The sequence below is a fragment of the Neoarius graeffei genome, chromosome 7, assembly GCF_027579695.1.
Source record: "Neoarius graeffei isolate fNeoGra1 chromosome 7, fNeoGra1.pri, whole genome shotgun sequence".
Classification (NCBI taxonomy): domain Eukaryota; kingdom Metazoa; phylum Chordata; class Actinopteri; order Siluriformes; family Ariidae; genus Neoarius; species Neoarius graeffei.
Window position 1 is genome coordinate 97,428,254 of NC_083575.1, and position 20,729 is coordinate 97,448,982.

The window sequence follows — 20,729 nt, forward strand, 5'->3', positions numbered from 1 at the left end:
GGCTGTGTTCCAATATGAAATCCTGAGAAATGTCATAAGAGTGTCACGCTTTTCTTCAGGAATTTTATAAACAATGGCCTACTCAACTTTTACAATCACAAACAGCTGACTTCACGTAAAAAAAACCCAAAAGTTTTCTCTCCTTTCTTCTTTAACAAAATTCATAATTCTGTCGACGTTAAATTAAAAAAAAACAAATATTTTTTCTTTGCTAGCCAGTTATTCGCAAAGAACTTTGTATGCATTTAATTGAGATGCTGGACTCCAGTTGGTCATCAGGTGTTGATTAATTTTCTTTAACAGCAGCTCTGACAGTCGTGCAGGTTTATATTAATGCACTCACTCTGATACGTTATCATTTCTTTAGCAACAGTTCATTTTCAGGGGCTTGTACTTGATGTGGTGATGTTTTTTTCAAGTAAGGAAAGGTTTCTGGAACATTTCTGGAAGGAGTCTCCAGTGCTCACATTTTGTAACAGAGGTAAAGCTGTAACTAAGTTTTATGTTTTACAACAGAAGAGTTTACACTTCATTGTGGTTTCTCGGTAACCTGCATAACAAGTTGAGTTCTTTTTATCTTATTAATTCGAGAACTAAAGTTCAGGAACTATCCTAAACTAAAAATTCCTGACACATTTATCCATAACACTGATTTCCTTCATACTTGTGTACGTAATGTTGCTGAACACCAATCAGATACTAATGATCAAGCAAGTTGATCATTAACAGTTGATTTACATTTAGCCACACCCACAAAACTCCATATAAAGTGAAGCTCAAAATGATAAAATGACTACTCAATGGGAAAAGAAGAGAAATTCCTCTGAGGCAGAAGGGGAAATTTTCTCCCACTCAGGTCTATACAAATAAGAATTATTTATGCAGCATAATTTTACACAAATTTACACGCTCTCATTGGAGCCGTATGAATTCCACATTTTGCGTAAACACGCCTATGAACAATTTATGAATAAATTAATTTGTATCCAGTGTGATAAAAGAGCTCCAGTGTAAATATTCTTTAGTATAGTGTATTGATCACAAGTGTCTTTATTGATCTGTTGATTTGAGTGACGATCACAACATAAAGTAGAACTCTAAATAAAGACTCTAATACTGTGCAGATGCGACACTGACTTTTTAAAATCCACCATTTGTATGACATTTCAGCTGCCAGGAATGTGAGCTGGAGCGTTTCCTGTGCGGCTCATCATCAGACTGCTGAGTCTGAGACGCTGCCTCATGCTCTATGTTGGGGATTTCCCTGACAAAACCTGCCAAATTCTTCCCAAATCTCGCCTCCGCACCATCTCTGTAAGGCCTGTCGCTCCCACACACACACACACACACACACACACACACACACACACAGATACAAGCAGAGGAAGGAGTTGTGTAGGAATCTGATTAGACACAGTGACTCTCTCTCTCATTAGGCAGCTCAGTTTGTCCCCTAACGAATCCCCCTGAGGACTGACTCTGTCTCTGTGTGAGAATAAAAGACAGCAGCTCGACACCATTAGTGTGTTTGGGGCGTCGTCTAATTGATGCCTTGTTCGGGGTGACTGCGAGGGCCTCTTTGATCAAGCGAGAAGTTTCCTTGGGAAATTGAATCAAGACGGAGAGAAGAAGCGTTCCGTTGTTTCTTTCAAAATGATTCCCTCCTTTTTGTCACTCCCTCTTTTCAGTGTTCACTCAGATGAACTTGTGTGTCTCGATGTCTGACAGGAGAAGAGCGAGTGTGTGTGTGTATGTGTGTATGTGCGTGGTGTGTGTGAGAGAGAGAGAGAGTGTGACACACCCCGATGGCGAGGGCCGCTCCTTTTTTCCTCCCTCGGCAGTGTTTGGACACGCTGTGACTCCCAGCTGCAGATTGGAGCTTTGAGTCTTCACAAATGGGCGGGAGTGAAAAATTCCCCGAAAGGAGGCAGGGAGGGTTTTTTTTTTTGCCTTATTTGTTATGGGAAAGGGAGATAGAGCAAGGTCTGGTCCCTCTCTGTGTGTGTGTGTGTGTGTGTGTGTGTGTGTGTGTGTGTGTGTGTGTGTGTGTGTGTTTGGGGGGGTTCAGGTGGTCCTGTGGTCATTTCGTACGGACAGAGACGGATAGGATGACGAAAGCCAACACTGTGTCAACATGTTTCATCTGGTGTGCAACGTTTGAAATGGCAAGAGGAGTCGCACTTAAATAAACACACACACACACACAGACTCACACACACACTCACAGACTCACACCAACATGCAGATTGTGTTACACATTTTTGTTCTCATAATGTCACAATACACGTAGAACATATGCACCACGATATTCCTTCATAATTTTTTATCACGTCGTGCAAGACCCCCCCCCAGATTCTTTGCTCTCCATCCTTTCAACACGCTGAAAACACACACACACACACACACACACACACACACACACACACACACACACACACAGTCATCCCTCGACGCACACTCGTATAAAGTTTGGCAACTGACTCTGAGCGCCTGTCCAACTTGGGATGCGTCTGATGTTCCTCACTCCCAAGCGACCAGACGAGGGTAAAGTAACGGAGCACAAAGCTACCGCCCCGTACACACACACTCACACATACGCACACTACACACTCATACACTACAGACTCACACACACACATTTCCGCGAGAGGAGAGGGCCAAGCGGAGATGTCGCGAGCCAGCTACGCAGCACTCTTATCAGCACAATGTGTTTCTACTTTTCTAATCTACATAATTTATTACAGTGGAAAGAGAGGCCACGGAATCCGGCCATGTTCAATATTATGTCTTGGCTTGGTGAGTGTTGCTGAAACGAACACCAGCAGTCCGGGACACACACACACACACACACACACACACACACACACACACACACACACACATACACGGACCACAGCGCTGCACTGGTACTGCAGTGTGTTACAGTAGCTGCACTTCCAGCATGGAATTATGAGACACTGATGCCAAACACAAAGCGGAAAACAGACAAAAAAGTGTGTGTGCATATATATATGTATGCGTGTGTGTGTGTGTGTGTGTGTGTGTGTGTGTGTGTGTGGTCCATTCAGCATAACTTATCATGCCTTCTCCATACATTCTAATAACAGATTGAGGGAAAATTCTGCTATGGCTAATCACCTTTTACATTTATTCATTTACCTAAAGTCCATCAGCTTTTTACCTGAAAGTGTTAGGGTGAAACTGTAGGGTGTGGGTGGCTGGGCGATGATGTTTGGGTGTAGATGACTGGGTGATAGTATCTGGGTGTGGGTGACCCTATTGGGTGTGGCTGGCCAGGTGACCATGTTGGGTATGGGTGACCAGGTGATCATGTTTGGGTGTAGGTGTGGCTGACTGTCTGACCGTGTTGGGTGTTGAGTGTGGGTGACCGTGTTTGAGGGTGGGTGACTGGGTACCATGGTTGGGTGTGGGTGACAGGGTGACTGTGTTTGGGGGTGGGTGACAGGGTGACCGTGTTTGGGTATAGGTGACAGGGTGAACATGTTTGGGTGTGGGTGATGGGGTGACCATTGTTGGTTCTGGGTGAAAGGGTGACCATATTTGGGGGTGGGTGGCGGGGTGACCATGTTTGGATATGGGTGACAGGGTGACTGTAATTGGGTGTGGGTAACGGGGTGACCGTGTTTGGCTGTGGGTGACAGGGTGACCATATTTGGGTGACAGGGTGACCGTGCTTGGGTGTGGGTGAAGAGGTGACCGTGTTTGGGTGTGGGAGATGGGGTGACCGTATGTGGGTGTGGGTGGCACAGTGACTGTATTTGGGTGTGGGTGATGGGGTCACTGTGTTTGGGTGTGGGTGACCGTGTTTGGATGTGGGTGATGGGGTGACCGTATTCGGGTGTGGGTGATGGGGTGACCGTATTTGGGTGTGGATGATGTGGTGACCGTGTTTGGGTGTGAGTGACGGGGTGACTGTTTGCGTGTGGATGACTGGGTGACCATGTTTGGGCGTGGGTGACAGGGTGACTGTGTTTGCGTGTGGATGACTGGATGACCATGTTTAGGTGTGGGTGATGGGGTGGCTGTATTTGGGTCTGGGTGATGGGGTGACCGTGTTTGGGTGTGGCTGACGGGGTGACCATGCTTGGGTGTGGGTGATGGGGTGACTGTATTTGGGTGTGGCTGACGGGGTGACCATGCTTGGGTGTGGCTGACAGAGTGACCATGCTTGGGTGTGGGTGATGGGGTGACCATATTTGGGTGTGGCTAACGGGGTGACCATGCTTGGGTGTGGCTGACGGGGTTACAGTGTTTGGGTGTGGGTGATGGGGTGACCATGCTTGGGTGTGGCTGACGGGGTTACAGTGTTTGGGTGTGGGTGATGGGGTGACCATATTTGGGTGTGGCTGACGGGGTGACCGTGTTTGGGTGTGGGTGACAGGGTGACTGTGTTTGGGTGTGGGTGACTGGGTGTCCGTACTTGGGTGTGGGTGATGGGGTGACTGTACTAGGGTGTGAGTGTAGGTGAGACCGTGTTTGGGTGTCAGTGACCGGGTGACTGTGTTTGGGTGTGGGTGACCCAGTGACTGCTTTTGGGTGTGGGTGACCATGTTTGGGGAATGGGTGACTGGGTGACCGTGTTTGGGTGTGGGTGGCCCAGTGACTGTGTTTGGGTGTGGGTGACTATGTTTGGGGAATGAGTGATGGGGTGACCATACTTGGGTGTGAGTGACGGGGTGACCGTGTTTGGGTGTGGGTGACTGGGTGAATGCATTTGGGTGTAGGTGACTGGGTGAACGTATTTGGGTGTGGGTGATGGGGTGACCGTGTTTGGGTGTGGGTGACTGGGGTGACCGTGTTTGGGTGTGGGTGATGGGGTGACCATGCTTGGGTGTGGCTGACAGGGTGACCGTGTTTGGGTCTGGGTGATGGGGAGACCATATTTGGGTGTGGCTGATGGGGTGACCATGCTTGGGTGTGACTGATGGGGTGACCATGTTTGGGTGTGGGTGATGGGGTGACCATGCTTGGGTGTGGCTGCCGGGGTGACCATGCTTGGGTGTGGCTGCCGGGGTGACCATGTTTGGGTGTGGGTGACAGGGTGACCGTATCTGGTTGTGGGTTACGGGGTGACCGTGTTTGGGTGTGGGTGACAGGGTGACCGTGTTTGGGTGTGGGTGATGGGGTGACCATATTTAGGTGTGGGTGACAGAGTGACTGTGTTTGGGGAATGGGTGACAGGGTGACTGTACTTGGGTGTGGGTGACGGGCTGATCGTGCTCGGGTGTGGGTGACTGGGTGACCATACTTGGGTGTGGGTAACGGGGTGACCGTACTTGGGTGTGGGTAACGGGGTGACCGTGTTTGAGTGTCGGTGACCGGGTGACTGTGTTTGGGTGTGGGTGACTGGGTGACCGTGTTTGCGTGTGGGTGACCATGTTTGGGGAATGGGTGACTGGGTGACCGTGTTTGGTTGTAGGTGACCCAGTGACTGTGTTTGGGTGTGGATGATGGGGTGACCATGTTTGAGTGTCGGTGACCGGGTGGCTGTGTTTGGGTGTGGGTGACTGGGTGACCATACTTGGGTGTGGGTGACAGGGTGACCATACTTGGGTGTGCGTGATGGGGTGACCGTGTTTGGGTGTTGGTGACCGGATGACTGTGTTTGGGTGTGGGTGACTGGGCGTCCGTACTTGGGTGTGGGTGATGGGGTGACTGTACTAGGGTGTGAGTGTAGGGGAGACCGTACTTGGCTGTGGGTGATGGGGTGACTGTGTTTGGGTGTCAGTGACCGGGTGACTGTGTTTGGGTGTGGGTGACCCAGTGACTGCTTTTGGGTGTGGGTGACCATGTTTGGGGAATGGGTGACTGGGTGACTGTGTTTGGGTGTGGGTGACCCAGTGACTGTGTTTGGGTGTGGGTGACCCAGTGACTGTGTTTGGGTGTGGGTGACCCAGTGACTGTGTTTGGGTGTGGGTGACTATGTTTGGGAAATGAGTGATGGGGTGACCATACTTGGGTGTGAGTGACGGGGTGACTGTGTTTGGGTGTGGGTGACTGGGTGAACTCATTTGGGTGTGGGTGACTGGGTGAACTCATTTTGGTGTGGGTGACTGGGTGAACGTATTTGGGTGTGGGTGAAGGGGTGACCGTGTTTGGGTGTGGGTGACCTGGTGACTGTGTTTGGGTGTGGGTGACCATGTTTGGGGAATGGGTACTGGGGTGACCGTATTTGGGTGTGGGTGACCCGGTCACTGTGTTTGGGTGTGGGTGACTGTGTTGGGTTTGAAGAGAATCATTACTGAAAATCCAACACACTCACACAAACCAACACAGAACTCCAGAAAAATGAGTCCACTGTATTTTAGCGGTGAATTATGTATGCAGTGTTCCACTAGAGGTGGTATACATGTGGTGTGTTTTGTTGGGGGAAGGTTATATTTGCCCGCGCGCGTGTGTGTGTGTGTGTGTGTGTGTGGGGTTTGTGTAGTGGTTATGAATGTGAAACACTGCTGCCAAAGCTCAAACCACAACTTCCAGAATTCTTCAAATATTATGTCTTCCATGCTCATGTTGGTTCTTTGTAAAAGAGAAGGAATAATTTCTTGGAGTAAAAATGTTGGTGGTTTTTTCACACTGCATCCAAAAGCTTACAAACTCCATCGAGAAGCGGGACGAGGCCTTTAGAAAAAAAATGAAAAGAAAGAAATAAAGAAAATATGAGAGCAGCATTGAATTCTGCTTTTATTAGAAATGTAAAGATAGCCTGAAAAGAGAGTAAAAATGAGGGGAAGAGAGAGAGAGAGAGAGAGAGAGAGAGAGAGAGAGAGAGAGAGAGAGAGAGAGATCCATCTTGGACACAGAAGCCCCGGTAGAGAAAGACACATTGTCCCTTAAGAGCACTAAAAACATTAAGGCTTCCATTTTGCGTAAAGTGCGGCCATTTCTGTCCGAGCACGAACCGATGCGTTATTGCAATTTTACCTCAGATGGGGGGGACAAAAAGGATTTTGTGTGCCCCCCCCCACCACACACACACACACACTCACACACACACACTCCCCTTCTGCCCCTGAAACAAATGGAAGAATACATTTTCTGCAGCATATTTTTTCGCGGTTGGCAAATGGCAAAGTAAATGGTCCCCTTTTTTTAACAGAGTGAAAGATAAAATAACTCACACACTCCAGAGCTCAAAAACAAGCCAGTGTCTATCTACAGATCTGTGTGCTTGTTGTGGACGGCAGCCAATCGAAGGTATGCAGCGAATGGACAACATCTGCAAAGAGCCGCACACTGAAGGCTAGCATTTCAGTGTTCGTGTGTGTGTGTGTGTGTGTGTGTGTGTGTGTGTGTGTGTGTGTGTGTGTGTTGTCGAGGTGGGAGAGCAGGACATTCCTGGCTGATGACAGCCGTCACAGTCACACACACACACAGGAATGCATGAAGGAGGGGGGACCAGCACCTGAACGCCACAGATGGATATGAGGGAGGATGAGAGAGAGAGAGAGAGAGAGAGAGAGAGAGAGAGAGAGAGAGAAGTAAAAAAGAGTGAGAGTGACAGGAAAATGATGACAGAGAAAGAGATTAAAGTGTGTGTGTGTGAGAGAGAGAGAGAGAGAGAGAGAGAGAGAGAACAAGGACATGGACAACTAAAAGAGACAAAACAGGAGACCGTCATCTAACAGTGAAACAGACAAGTAAGACTGATGCAGTAAAAAAGAGTAAAAGAACAAAAGAAAAAATACAGTAAATAAGCAAAAACAAGAAAGTATGAGACATAAAGCAAGATAAAAAAGAAGGAAAAGTGAGAGAAAAGAACAATTACACAGGAGAGAAAAAGAAAAAAGATGAAAGACAGAAAGCAAGAGCAAAAGACATGAAAGGAACATGAGTGAGAAGGAGTGTGGAGGAGAGAGAGAGAGGGAGAGAGAGAGGGAGAGAGGGGGAGAGAGAGAGGGAGAGAGAGGGGAAGAGAGAGAGGGAGAGAGGGGGAGAGAGAGGGAGAGAGGGAGAGAGAGGGGGAGAGAGGGGAAGAGAGAGAGGGAGAGAGGGAGAGAGGGGGGAGAGAGAGAGGGAGAGAGGGGAGAGAGAGGGAGAGAGGGGGGAGAGAGAGAGGGAGAGAGGGAGAGAGAGGAACGAGGGACAAAATGTAACAGTGAGGGGAAAAACAAAACACAAAACAGAAGATGGAAAGTTAAAATATAAAAAGAATGACAGAACAGACTGGTATCCTGAAGAGAGACAGAAAAAAGAATAAAGTGGAAATAAGAGAAAAAACAACCATTTGAGAGAAAAGACAAGAAAGACTGAGAAATGACAAGAGAAGAAGGAAAGATGAAAGGGGAGGGGAGAGCATCAGCAGAGAACAGAAAGGACATGGACAAGACAAAAAAGAAAGGCAGAAAAAGGAGTGACAATGGAGAGGAGAGACAGACAACTACAGAAAGAAGAAGAGAGAGAAAGAAAGAAAGAAAGAAAGAAAGAAAGAAAGAAAGAAAGAAAGAAAGAAAGAAAGAAAGAAAGAAAGAAACTGAAGGACAAGTGACAAAAACAAAGAAAAAAGTAAAACTGTGGAGTAACAGAGAGACAAGAACGAGGAAGAAGACAAAGTGTAATAATGGGGGAAAGAGAAGAGAGATAGTTTACAAACAAGGCAAAAAATAAGAACAGATAGAAATAAGAGAAAAATTTAGAAAGGAAAGAAAGATAGACAGCAGGCAAAAAATAAGATGGATAAAAACAAGGGAGAAAAAACAGAGCAGCAGAAGAAAGAAAAAAGGAGGGAAAGAGAAAAAGAATGAGAGTGGCATGAGAAAATAAGAGGAAAAACAAGTCAAAGGGAAAGAAAGAAGTGAGAAAAAAGATTAGAGAGAAAGCAAGAATATAATCAAGACCTGAAAGCATGTTAAAGACTGAAAAAGAGGACAAAAATAATGAGTCAGAGAGTGTGATGAGAGAGAGAGAGAGAGAGAGAGAGAGAGAGAGAGAGAGAAGAAGAAGAGTGTGAAACAGAGAGGATGGAAAGTGTCTGTTGTCATTAGATGCCCTCCCACCACTTCACCGCTGCTCCCACAGTGACTTCTGTCCCCCAGCCCTTCTCCCTTGCTCCATCCCTGCCCCTCCCTCTCCCTCCCCTCCCTCCCTCCCTCTCTCTCTCTCTCTTTCTCTCTCCTTTGCTCCTGTGTAGCTCCAGTCTGTGGTGCAGTGTGAGAGGAATCTACACGCCTGGCTGCAGGAACACTGACAGTGGCCTGGAATAAGCAGAACATTGATCAAATATGTGCTCCAGATGTGTCGGAAATCTCTCTCTCTCTCTTTCTCACACACACACACACACACACACACACACACACACACACACACATGCCTGATGGACAGAGAGAGAGAGAGAGATAATAGATCATTTACACATTGTGTGTGTGTGTGTGTGTGTGTGTGTGTGTGTGTGTGTGTGTGTGTGTGTGTGTGTGTTCTGTTACTTTTATGAAAAATGGCCAAGCAATTCGAAACCTAAACTGAGCTGAGACCAAAAAAAGGTGGCAAGTCATTGTCGTTGGCCGTCCATCACTAGTGATGATGACGACTTTATTACGATGCATAGAAACGCAGATGGGCCGTGAGACCCACACCAGAGCGAGAGAATCGTCCACAGTGGTCGCATGAATGGCCTGGTTGAGCTGCTACGGAATGTCTGGTTTCATGAGTTCTCGTATACTATTCTCCTCTCCTAGCGATGCGCCTTGCACAGTAAGGTAAGACAAACGATGTCGTGCCCCCATCATGTTGTCTCTCTGGACCTCCAGACCTGATGCCAAGTGGTGCACAAAAGTGCCACAGACCTGACGGGTATGGAAGTCGCCCCGCAGTGACAACTGACCTGCTGAGTGAAGCCATCCGTTTGCCATTTGAGTGGCTCTTCCACATGTCATCTGGTGGTGTGCCATTGACCCTGTTGGGTTCATCTGCTACATTGCACCGAAAAGCGCCCTGCTGCCAGCGCCTTATTGGTGATGTACTGTTTAACCCATAGCTGGAACCCAGGCAGGTGCGACCACTCCAGGTCACAGCGGACCTGGGAGCAATAGGGATTAAGGGGTAACTCCACTTTCCAAGTCCTCCCGGACCTGAGACTCACCACCAGCTATAGTTTAAAGTCACACCCAGGACTAAAATTTCCTCCTCCACCAGGAAAGGTGGCAAATAAAGATATATAAAATAAACTTAAAAGGAAAAGAAATGATAATGAGGAAAACTGAGGGACAAAAGTAAGAATGAGGAGGGGGAAAGAGAAGCAAGAGGAGATGGAGGAGGAGAAGAGGAGGCCAAGAATGAGGAGATGAGGAGGATAATTTCAGGTAGAGGAACAAATGAAGGAGAATGAGGATGAGAAGAATAAAATAGAACAGAAACAGAAGGAGGGGTGGAGGAGAAGGAGAAAAAGTTGAGGAGGAGGAAAGGATGAAAAGGAGGGGAAGAAGGAGACAAAGCAAAAAAAGGAGGAGGAGCAAAGCAAGGGATGAGAAGAGGAGAAAAAAGGATGAAAATTAGAAGGAGGAGAAGGAGAAGAGGAAGAAGAAGGAGGCAGAGGAGGAGGATGACAAGAATAAGCAAAACAGAATAAAAGGAGAAGAAAAGAAGAAGGAGGAAAAGGAGAACAAGGAGTGGAAGAAGAGGAAAAGAAGGATGAGGAAGAGAATAAGGAGGAAGAGAATGAGTTTGTAATGTTATTACTGAACTGCTGAACAGAGTGATGGAAATAATTTTACTGTAATTATGTTCATGATGATAATAAAGATCAACTCAAAATACAGAGAGAGAGAGAGAGAGAGAGAGAGAGAGAGAGAGAGAGAGAGAGAGAGAGAACAGAGGAGTCACTTTGAGGACATGAGCAGCCAGACGGCACTGCACTCGTTCATCTCACTCTCCGTTATTCCTCCACTCAACACATGTCCATCTGACACAAACCTGTGATCTACTGAGAGCAAACTGACATCTGAACTCCAGAGAGAGAGAGAGAGAGAGAGAGAGAGAGAGAGAGAGAGAGAGAGAGAGAGACAGACAGATAAAGAGACAGGTAGGTAGAGAGAAGTGTGGAAGGTGTAGAGGAGTGGAGATGAAGGACGACGGTCACGGCTCCCAACACACAGACACAACACTGAAAACTCAAACATCTCAAGCCATCATCTCCTCGCAAGCAATCACACACACACACACACACACACACACACACACACACACACACACACAAGTTACATGAGAGTTTCACATGTGTGGGCGGAGTTTGTCTAAAACAGGGGCTTGTCTCTGTTACACCGGATTCTGTCTTGAACTTAAGCGTGTTTCTTGTCTGATTTCAGTTGGAGAGAGGATCAGTGTTCAGTCCAGTGCCACCATCTGACAGTTTGATTTAACCACAACATGTCACGCTGTAAATACACACACACAGACACACATTATTATTATTATTAATAATAATCAGGTCTGTCAGGGGGGTGGCACGGTGGTGCAGTGGTTAGCGCTGTCGCCTCATAGCAAGAAGGTCCGGGTTCGAGCCCCGTGGCCGGTGAGGGCCTTTCTGTGCGGAGTTTGCATGTTCTCCCCGTGTCCGCGTGGGTTTCCTCCGGGTGCTCCGGTTTCCCCCACAGTCCAAAGACATGCAGGTTAGGTTAACTGGTGACTCTAAATTGAGCGTAGGTGTGAATGTGAGTGTGAATGGTTGTCTGTGTCTATGTGTCAGCCCTGTGATGACCTGGCGACTTGTCCAGGGTGAACCCCGCCTTTCACCCGTAGTCAGCTGGGATAGGCTCCAGCTCGCCTGCGACCCTGTAGAACAGGATAAAGCGGCTACAGATAATGAGATGAGAATGAGGTCTGTCAGGTCAGGCATGGTTTTTGATTGGTGCCTGCTACTGGTAACATGTAACCCAGTACGACCTGCCGCATGGACGGGCGGTCAGTGTCTAAACCGGCTCCCCCACCAGTACTCACTGGTGAGAAGGGTGGCATGTCACCCTGCAGGACTAAAAACAAGACCTAACAAAGGGTGTTGCAAGCTAACGGCCATCATGCTACCTGCAGTTTTGGCAGTCAACTCAGCATCATCTCCGGAACATGCAACGAGTCTGCTCCTGCAACCATTTCAGCCTTGTTGGGTTGTCAAGTAACGGGACCTTTTCGCCAAGGGACACTGCATTGCACCGTGCAGTGTCAACTTCATAGGTGCAGCCCCACAGTTTTAGCTCTTTTTCTCCTATGGTCATGATGGCGAGTCAATTCAGGATAGAGGGTATGGCTACCGCATATGGGGGAACCAATGCACCACAAGGTACGGCAGTGGTGATAAGTAAGCAAAGTCTGTACACTGCTACCATGTCCAGGGTAACTGACGATAGACTACATCTCTGGAACAATCGACACCATCTCCCAAACAAACAGCAACCCGTCCTTGGGGCTTGGAATGTTTGTACCACTAACGACAACGACACCTCAACCAGACCGGAGTGAGCAACAGCAATTATCTGCCGTGAACTGGAGAAAGTCAACATAGACATTTGCACCTTTAGTGAAGTTCGGCACCCTGGCACAGGAAATGTAGTTGAAAGAAGTCATATGATCTACTGGAGTGGAGGCAATGATAGAACTGTGGGCATTGGCTTCGTCATCTCTAACAGGCTAGCTGCACAAGGGCTCAACCCAACACCAATCAGCAGTAGGCTTATGTCAATGCGCTTACAGTTGATAATTGGTGAACATCTTACCCTAATCAGCGCATATGCACCAACCATGCAGAGATCTCTCAAGGAAAAAGAATGTTTCTATGAGAAGCTGGGTAGCTGCATTTCTACAGCAGAGAACAATTTCATGATCACCCTTGGCGATTTCAATGCGCGGGTTGGAAGAGACTGGAAATCATGGCCTGATGACATCGGCAAACATGGTGTAGAAAAGATGAACTCCAATGGTCTAATGCTTTTAGAGTTCTGTACTAGATTCCAGCTCAGTATCATGGGCACAATGTTCCAGCTGAAAGATAGTTTGAAAAACACGTGGCAACATCAATGCTCGAAGCATTGGCATCAGCTTGACCATGTACTCTCTAATCAATCTGTAAAATGGCATATTATAGTGACGAAGGTAAATCAATCAGCAGACTGCTTCACAGACCACAAGTTGCTTGTGTCCAAGTGTCCCTTCTCTGTGAAGCTGAGGAAGAAGAAGGATATGAGGCCTCCAAAAAAGCTAGAAACCCACCTGTATGATCACAAAAAGATTCAGCTACAAGAATTGTTAGAGGAAAATCTGTCTAATTGTGCTGTTGACTTTGGTGACCTCAAAGTGGTTCTTCAGAACACCGCTTCTCATGTCTTTGGTAAGAATAGGAAAGTGATGAAGGACTGGTTCGATGAACAGGATGAAGAAATTCAAAACCTGCTCAAAAATAGGAACCTAGATAGGCATGTGTTGAGGCGTTGCAAAAGAGAACTCAAGAATAACTGGTTTAGGCAAAGAGCGCAAGAAGCAGAACTCTACTCCAAGGAGAAGAATCTTAGAGAGTTCTATGCCACCCTTAACACTGTCTACGGCCCAACTCCCAGACACTCCCATCCGGTGAAATCCAAAGACAGCGTACTGCTTAACGCTGCTGATAATATTAAGGATCATTGTATTGAACAAAATTAGTGATCTATTGAATCAGCAATCTGATGTTGACTTTAGTATTGTCGATGACATTGAGCAACTTCCAGCCATCGATTCAATGAACCACCCAATAGAAGAGCAAGAACTTGATGAAGCACTTAAAAACACCAGACTAGGGAAGAGCCTTGGCTTCAATGGGGTTCTCCCAGAAGTACTTGTTTATGGTGGAGACCATCTCAAAGCCTTCCTACTTCTTTTATTTAACATAGTGTGGACAACAGAGAAAATTCCAATGGAGTGGGTCAACACAATTATCATCATATTATTTTAAAAAAGGCGACAGAAGTGAATGCGGAAACTACAGGGGCATTTCGCTCCTCAGTGTCGTTGGTAAAGCCTTAGCTGATATTCTCCTGCAAAGGCTGAAAGTGTTAGCAGAATGGATATACCCGGAGTCACAATCTGGGTACCATAATGATAGAGGTATCATTGATGGTATCTTTACTCTTCACCAACTGATGGAGAAGTCTAGAGAACAGCGCTGAGGTCTCTATATAGCATTTGTGGATTTTGTGAAAGTGTTTGATACTATAAACCGTGAACTGCTTTTCATTATTCTGAGAAAGGTAGGCTGTCCACCAAAGTTCCTAAGGATCATGAAGAAGCTGTATACTGATGCCAAACTCATCATTGATGAAGAACTGACAAGAGCCTTTGAGTACAATAGTGGTGTTAAACAGGGCTGCAAGTTGGCTCCTATACTCTTTGGGATTTATGCAGCAGTCTTACTACGGCTCGCTTTCAAGAATATCAAGCACAACTACAGCGTAGAATTTAGGTTTCGGTATGACGTGATCTTTTTGATCTACATAGGCTTAAAGCAAAGACTAAAGTCCTCATTGCATTCTTTAGATAGGTTCAGTATGTAGACGACATTGCAATCTTTAGTGATACCCCAGAAGGTTTGCAGTCACTGCTGTCAGCATACAACCCCGAATCCAAAAAAGTTGGGACAAAGTACAAATTGTAAATAAAAACGGAATGCAATAATTTACAAATCTCAAAAACTGATATTGTATTCACAATAGAACATAGACAACATATCAAATGTCGAAAGTGAGACATTTTGAAATTTCATGCCAAATATTGGCTCATTTGAAATTTCATGACAGCAACACATCTCAAAAAAGTTGGGACAGGGGCAATAAGAGGCTGGAAAAGTTAAAGGTACAAAAAAGGAACAGCTGGAGGACCAAATTGCAACTCATTAGGTCAATTGGCAATAGGTCATTAACATGACTGGGTATAAAAGGAGCATCTTGGAGTGGCAGCGGCTCTCAGAAGTAAAGATGGGAAGAGGATCACCAATCCCCCTAATTCTGCGCCGACAAATAGTGGAGCAATATCAGAAAGGAGTTCAACAGTGTAAAATTGCAAAGAGTTTGAACATATCATCATCTACAGTGCATAATATCATCAAAAGATTCAGAGAATCTGGAAGAATCTCTGTGCGTAAGGGTCAAGGCCGAAAAACCATACTGGGTGCCCGTGATCTTCGGGCCCTTAGACGGCACTGCATCACATACAGGCATGCTTCTGTATTGGAAATCACAAAATGGGCTCAGGAATATTTCCAGAGAACATTATTTGTGAACACAATTCACTGTGCCATCCGCCGTTGCCAACTAAAACTCTATAGTTCAAAGAAGAAGCCGTATCTAAACATGATCCAGAAGCGCAGACGTCTTCTCTGGGCCAAGGCTCATTTAAAATGGACTGTGGCAAAGTGGAAAACTGTTCTGTGGTCAGACGAATCAAAATTTAAAGTTCTTTATGGAAATCAGGGATGCCGTGTCATTCGGACTAAAGAGGAGAAGGACGACCCAAGTTGTTATCAGCGCTCAGTTCAGAAGCCTGCATCTCTGATGGTATGGGGTTGCATTAGTGCGTGTGGCATGGGCAGCTTACACATCTGGAAAGACACCATCAATGCTGAAAGGTATATCCAGGTTCTAGAGCAACATATGCTCCCATCCAGACGACGTCTCTTTCAGGGAAGACCTTGCATTTTCCAACATGACAATGCCAAACCACATACTGCATCAATTACAGCATCATGGCTGCGTAGAAGAAGGGTCCGGGTACTGAACTGGCCAGCCTGCAGTCCAGATCTTTCACCCATAGAAAACATTTGGCGCATCATAAAACGGAAGATACGACAAAAAAGACCTAAGACAGTTGAGCAACTAGAATCCTACATTAGACAAGAATGGGTTAACATTCCTATCCCTAAACTTGAGCAACTTGTCTCCTCAGTCCCCAGACGTTTACAGACTGTTGTAAAGAGAAAAGGGGATGTCTCACAGTGGGAAACATGGCCTTGTCCCAACTTTTTTGAGATGTGGTGTTGTCATGAAATTTAAAATCACCTAATTTTTCTCTTTAAATGATACATTTTCTCAGTTTAAACATTTGATATGTCATCTATGTTCTATTCTGAATAAAATATGGAATTTTGAAACTTCCACATCATTGCATTCTGTTTTTATTTACAATTTGTACTTTGTCCCAACTTTTTTGGAATCGGGGTTGTACAACGATATCTCTAGTCGCATGGGTCTACAGATCAACAAAACAAAAACAGAGACCATGTGTATAGGTGACCCTGTTGAGTTCTTCATAGGTGGTACAAAGCTTGCTAACGTCAACTGTTTCAAGTATCTCGGGAGTTATGTTACCAGCAACTGTTCTATGAGGGAGGAACTTGCATCCCACATTCAAGCAACATCATGTGCATTTGGTCGTTTGTGTTAAAGGGTCTTTGGCTCACGCAACTTAATGACCACAACCAAATTAGCTGTGTTCAACCAATGCTTACTGCCAATTTTATTGTATGGTAGTGAAACATGGACACTCCATCAATACGAGATGAAGTAACTCCGCACAATTCAACAGCGCTATCTCTGTCTCATTTTAAACGTGAAATGGGATCACTTTGTCAGCAACAAAGAGGTCCTAAAGCGTCCACAGTCGCCTACGCTGGTTTGGCCATATCTGTCGGATGGACGATAACAGGCCTCAAAAACAGCTCTTGTTTGGTGAACTTGTTCATGGCTCACGTCTGGTCGGTCGTCTGCTGCTTAGGTACAAGGACACATGTAAATCGGCATTGAAATGTGGGGGTGTCCTCAGCAACTGGCAGGCCTGCGTCAGCAGTAGGACAAAGTGGCGGAAACTAACCACAACAGTGTGTGAAAGTTTGCACAGAATGAGGACAGCTGAATATGAGAAGAGGAGGTTGATTAGCTGGAAGAGAAGAAATCTGTGACTTTACCCGTCTGCGGGTTTGTGAGAGGCGTGTGTGTGTATATAAATATATATATTATTAATAACAATAATAATAAACATCAGAGGAGACGTGTCATAATCAGAGCCATGCTATAGACCCCTTTCACTGACGTCACCCGAAACCGGAAGTAAACAGACCCTGCGCCATTTTGGAAGACCAACAAACTCGTGATTAGGGGAAAATAACGGCAGCGGTATGTGAACCCACGAGAATAAAGTGGAGTGGCAAACGACTTAAACAAATCTGAGCTGTTTTATTTATGATTTATTGGCCCAACAGTAGACTTGAAAGAAACCTGTGTGAGACTTGGCAAAAAACTGTGGATATAATGGATAAGTCTGTGCATGATCTGCGGACACTTTGAGGTAAGCAAACGCAAGAAATTCAGATTTAAAACATGCTAAAGTGGCCCCAAGTTGATAACTGTATGAGGAGCAAGCCTCCCAGACTTCTACAATTTAATAATAATAATAATTTAGGATGATTTGGGGCTTGCTCGCTGCTGCCAGGTTGGTTGTTGAGTAGCCTGACTGTTTTTTTTTTTCTTGCGTGTGGTATCATTGTTGACGCGAGGTTGTTTTTTGAACATGCCAATGCGGACACGATTTCCCCTGATGAGTTATGACTTCAGACGCGATGCGTGTGTGGAGTCCGCGTGATATGTGCGTAAGATAGGCTTCTCATGTGTTTGGAGATCCGCACTCCAAGACAAGCGCAAGCACACACACCCCCAAGGGAAAAAAAGGGGCCCCCCGAAAATATCGGCATAGTTTGAACACTGAGTGTAGGCACTGGGTGTAAACAACAAATAGTTTACAATGTCCGGGTAGCAAACAGACGGCAGAATTGGTGTCCGGTCCTCCTTATGTTTCCATTCTCCCTTGCCGCGAGTCTTATCATATGGGTCAAACCCATCAATCACAGCCAGTTTCTCCACATACCGCACCCTTTCTGCAGCTGGTAATGTACTCACATAACCAGAATTATCATCCATCGTGTCACTTTACTCTCGCTCGTACTTTGTTTTATATTGTGAGTGCATGTACTTGGTCTTCCAATATGGCGCCTAACAAAATCTCGCGGCGCGGTGACGTCATGTGAAAGGGGTCTATATCTGGGGCATTGAATATTTTGTGGATAAAGTGATGAATCAACTTAAAGTTTCTCTGTAAGTGTAGCAGATGAGCGCTTGCTCACATTCTCCTTCACACCGAGAGCACATTTTCTAACACACACACAGACTTTATTAATTCTACATCGCAGAATTAAAAGTGTGATAAAATCTCCTACATTTCACACAAATTACAATTTCATCACCTCCATTTAGTGTGAAATCATATGTTGAAACAGTAAGTTGAGCTCAAGTAACTTTATATCAGAGTGTGATATAAAAAATAAATAAAATGTAAAATAACAGTGTGTACTGGATCAAGGGCTATTCTATGATCTGCTGGATAATAAGTGCGGAAGCCGGTTTGTTAAATTTCATATTATATACTATAGATACTGGATATATTTAACAGTTATTCCATGAAATCGAGTCGGACATGAGCTGATAGTTATAATCCATGTACGCCAAGATTGAGTGGAATAACTATTTTATTCTATCCACATTAAATGGATTTTAAGAAACAGATCATTTTTATTTTTTATTTTTTGCAAATTCAATAAATAAAAACTTCATACAAAACATCCAACAAAATTATTTCCACACAGAATGTAAGCAAACGAGCAAAATGACAGGAGCAATTTGTGAAAAATGTGCTAATAATAATTCTTGAAAAATAAAAAAAGATATGTTCTTACCATCAAATACTTTTATTCCATATTTTGTTGCTTTTTTGTATTTTGGGAGTTTTGTTTTCGAGTAGAGTTTTTATTTCATCCTCAGTTGGTTCAGCAACATACTCTGCCATTTTTTTTTTCTCTCCTCATGGTATATGAGCTGATATCCTAGTAATAGAGTAGCCAATCAGAGCACACAATTGCTCATATCTAGTGAATGTGGACAGAATAAGTTGATGATATATGAGATTTCTATTAGATTTATTTCAACATTCACTCAGATGTCATCATATTAGTCTTTTATTTTCTCAGATTATTCTAATAAAGAAACATCTGGTGACCTCAGAGGTGTGAACAACACACAGGTGATTTAATAATCTGAACATGGAGCTCAGAAAATCCAATTAAACCGCTGCATAACCGACTCTGAACACCAGGAACTTTACCCGTGCAAACTACTGGATTTAAAGTCTCCGACTCTGAATACAAACCTGTTCTACACTTGTTACGTTGATATTTCTTTCATAATAATTCTCTAATAGAGAATTTACTCGTGGGTGTGTGTGTGTGTGTGTGTGTGTGTGTGTGTGTGTGTGTGTGTTCACACAGACCTCACTGGATCATGTAACTCATCTCTGAGTCCATATAGGAAACTGCAGAGACGGGTTTATGGACTTCAAACCACACACAGAGCAAGTGTGTGTGTGTGTGTGTGTGTGTGTGTGTGTGTGTGTGTGTGTGTGTGTGTGTGTGTGTGTGAGAGAGCACAGACCTGTATTATGTTGGCGGGAATGACAGCTCCTTCAGAAGTGAAGTCCTTAATCCCTCACTCATAAAAAACACACTGCCATATCTGTCGCTTTCCGTCATACTTGGTCACACCCAAGTGGGGGAAAACCACCACACACACACACACACACACACACACACACACACAGGATGTCATCATATCACCTGCAGTGTGTGCATCGAACAGGTTTCCATTCTCAAAGGTAATCAAAGCCAACGATTATGACAGGAAGTCCATTAAAATTGTCCACTCTAATCATCGTCTAGCTGTTCAGCTACAGGGTAAAACACGCACGCACACACACACACACACACACACACACACACACACACACACACACGTGAACACTGCCAAGTCCCTGTGACTCTTCACCGAGGATGAAAAGCAGCAGGACGCGACGCTGGAGGCCGAGTATGTCGCTGTCGGAAAAAACACTGCCTCATAACTTCTCTCTCTCTCTCTGAGAGACACACACACACACACACACACACACACACACGGTTTACACAAGACAGATGTTATCTATGACAAAACTACAGAAACTCAGAAACCTTTCACAAAGTGACCCTATTTATTCACAGCTTTTAGTGTCAGTAACCAAACCAAAATATTCCACTGGATATAAAACGCACTGAAATTCACCATCATTCTGATATCACAGATTATCACATTCACACATTTTAACATGTTTAATTTCTGTATTAGCTTTAGACCTTAATTTACACCACAACTCTGCTGAATTCTAGCTTCTGACTGGTCAGAATTGTTAATTGATTGTTGATTAATTCTCGATACCAGCAGCTCTGACAGTAGTGCAGCTTTTTGACACAGAACAATTGTTAATTTTTTTAACACCAAGGTACAGAAATGTAACAATAAAGACTTGATTTAAAATGTTCCCGCAGAAAGAAAGAAAGAAAGAAAGAAAGAAAGAAAGAAAGAAAGAAAGAAAGAAAGAAAGAAAGAAAGAAAGAAAGAAAGAAAGAAAGAAAGAAAGCTTATTGAACTGCTGACTATATGATGTTATAATGGGAAGATTAACTCTTTCTAGATTTGGGATGTTGAGATTTTTATTGTGGAAATAGACATAAAATGAGAGACGTTCCATTAGAATGTTACAGTGGTGTAGAGGTGTCAGTGCAGGGGTGTAGAGGTGTCAGTGCAGGGGTGTAGAGGTGTCAGTGCAGGGGTGTAGAGGTGTCA

At 45.0% G+C, this 20,729-nt stretch overlaps 1 protein-coding gene across 12 annotated transcripts in view; it reads right to left on the reverse strand.

The window, feature by feature from the left end:
- bnc2 (basonuclin zinc finger protein 2) overlaps positions 1-20,729 on the reverse strand; it is a 319,299-nt gene that overhangs the window by 230,062 nt on the left and 68,508 nt on the right. The window contains exon 2 of one of the 12 annotated variants that reach the window (XM_060926624.1): positions 19,509-19,607. The exons of 10 other annotated variants lie outside the window; for them this stretch is intronic. The gene's annotated coding sequence lies outside the window, so the exon portion shown is untranslated. Of the gene's footprint in view, positions 1-19,508; positions 19,608-20,729 lie in introns of those variants that run through there. One more of the 12 variants, XM_060926628.1, reaches the window with a different exon arrangement.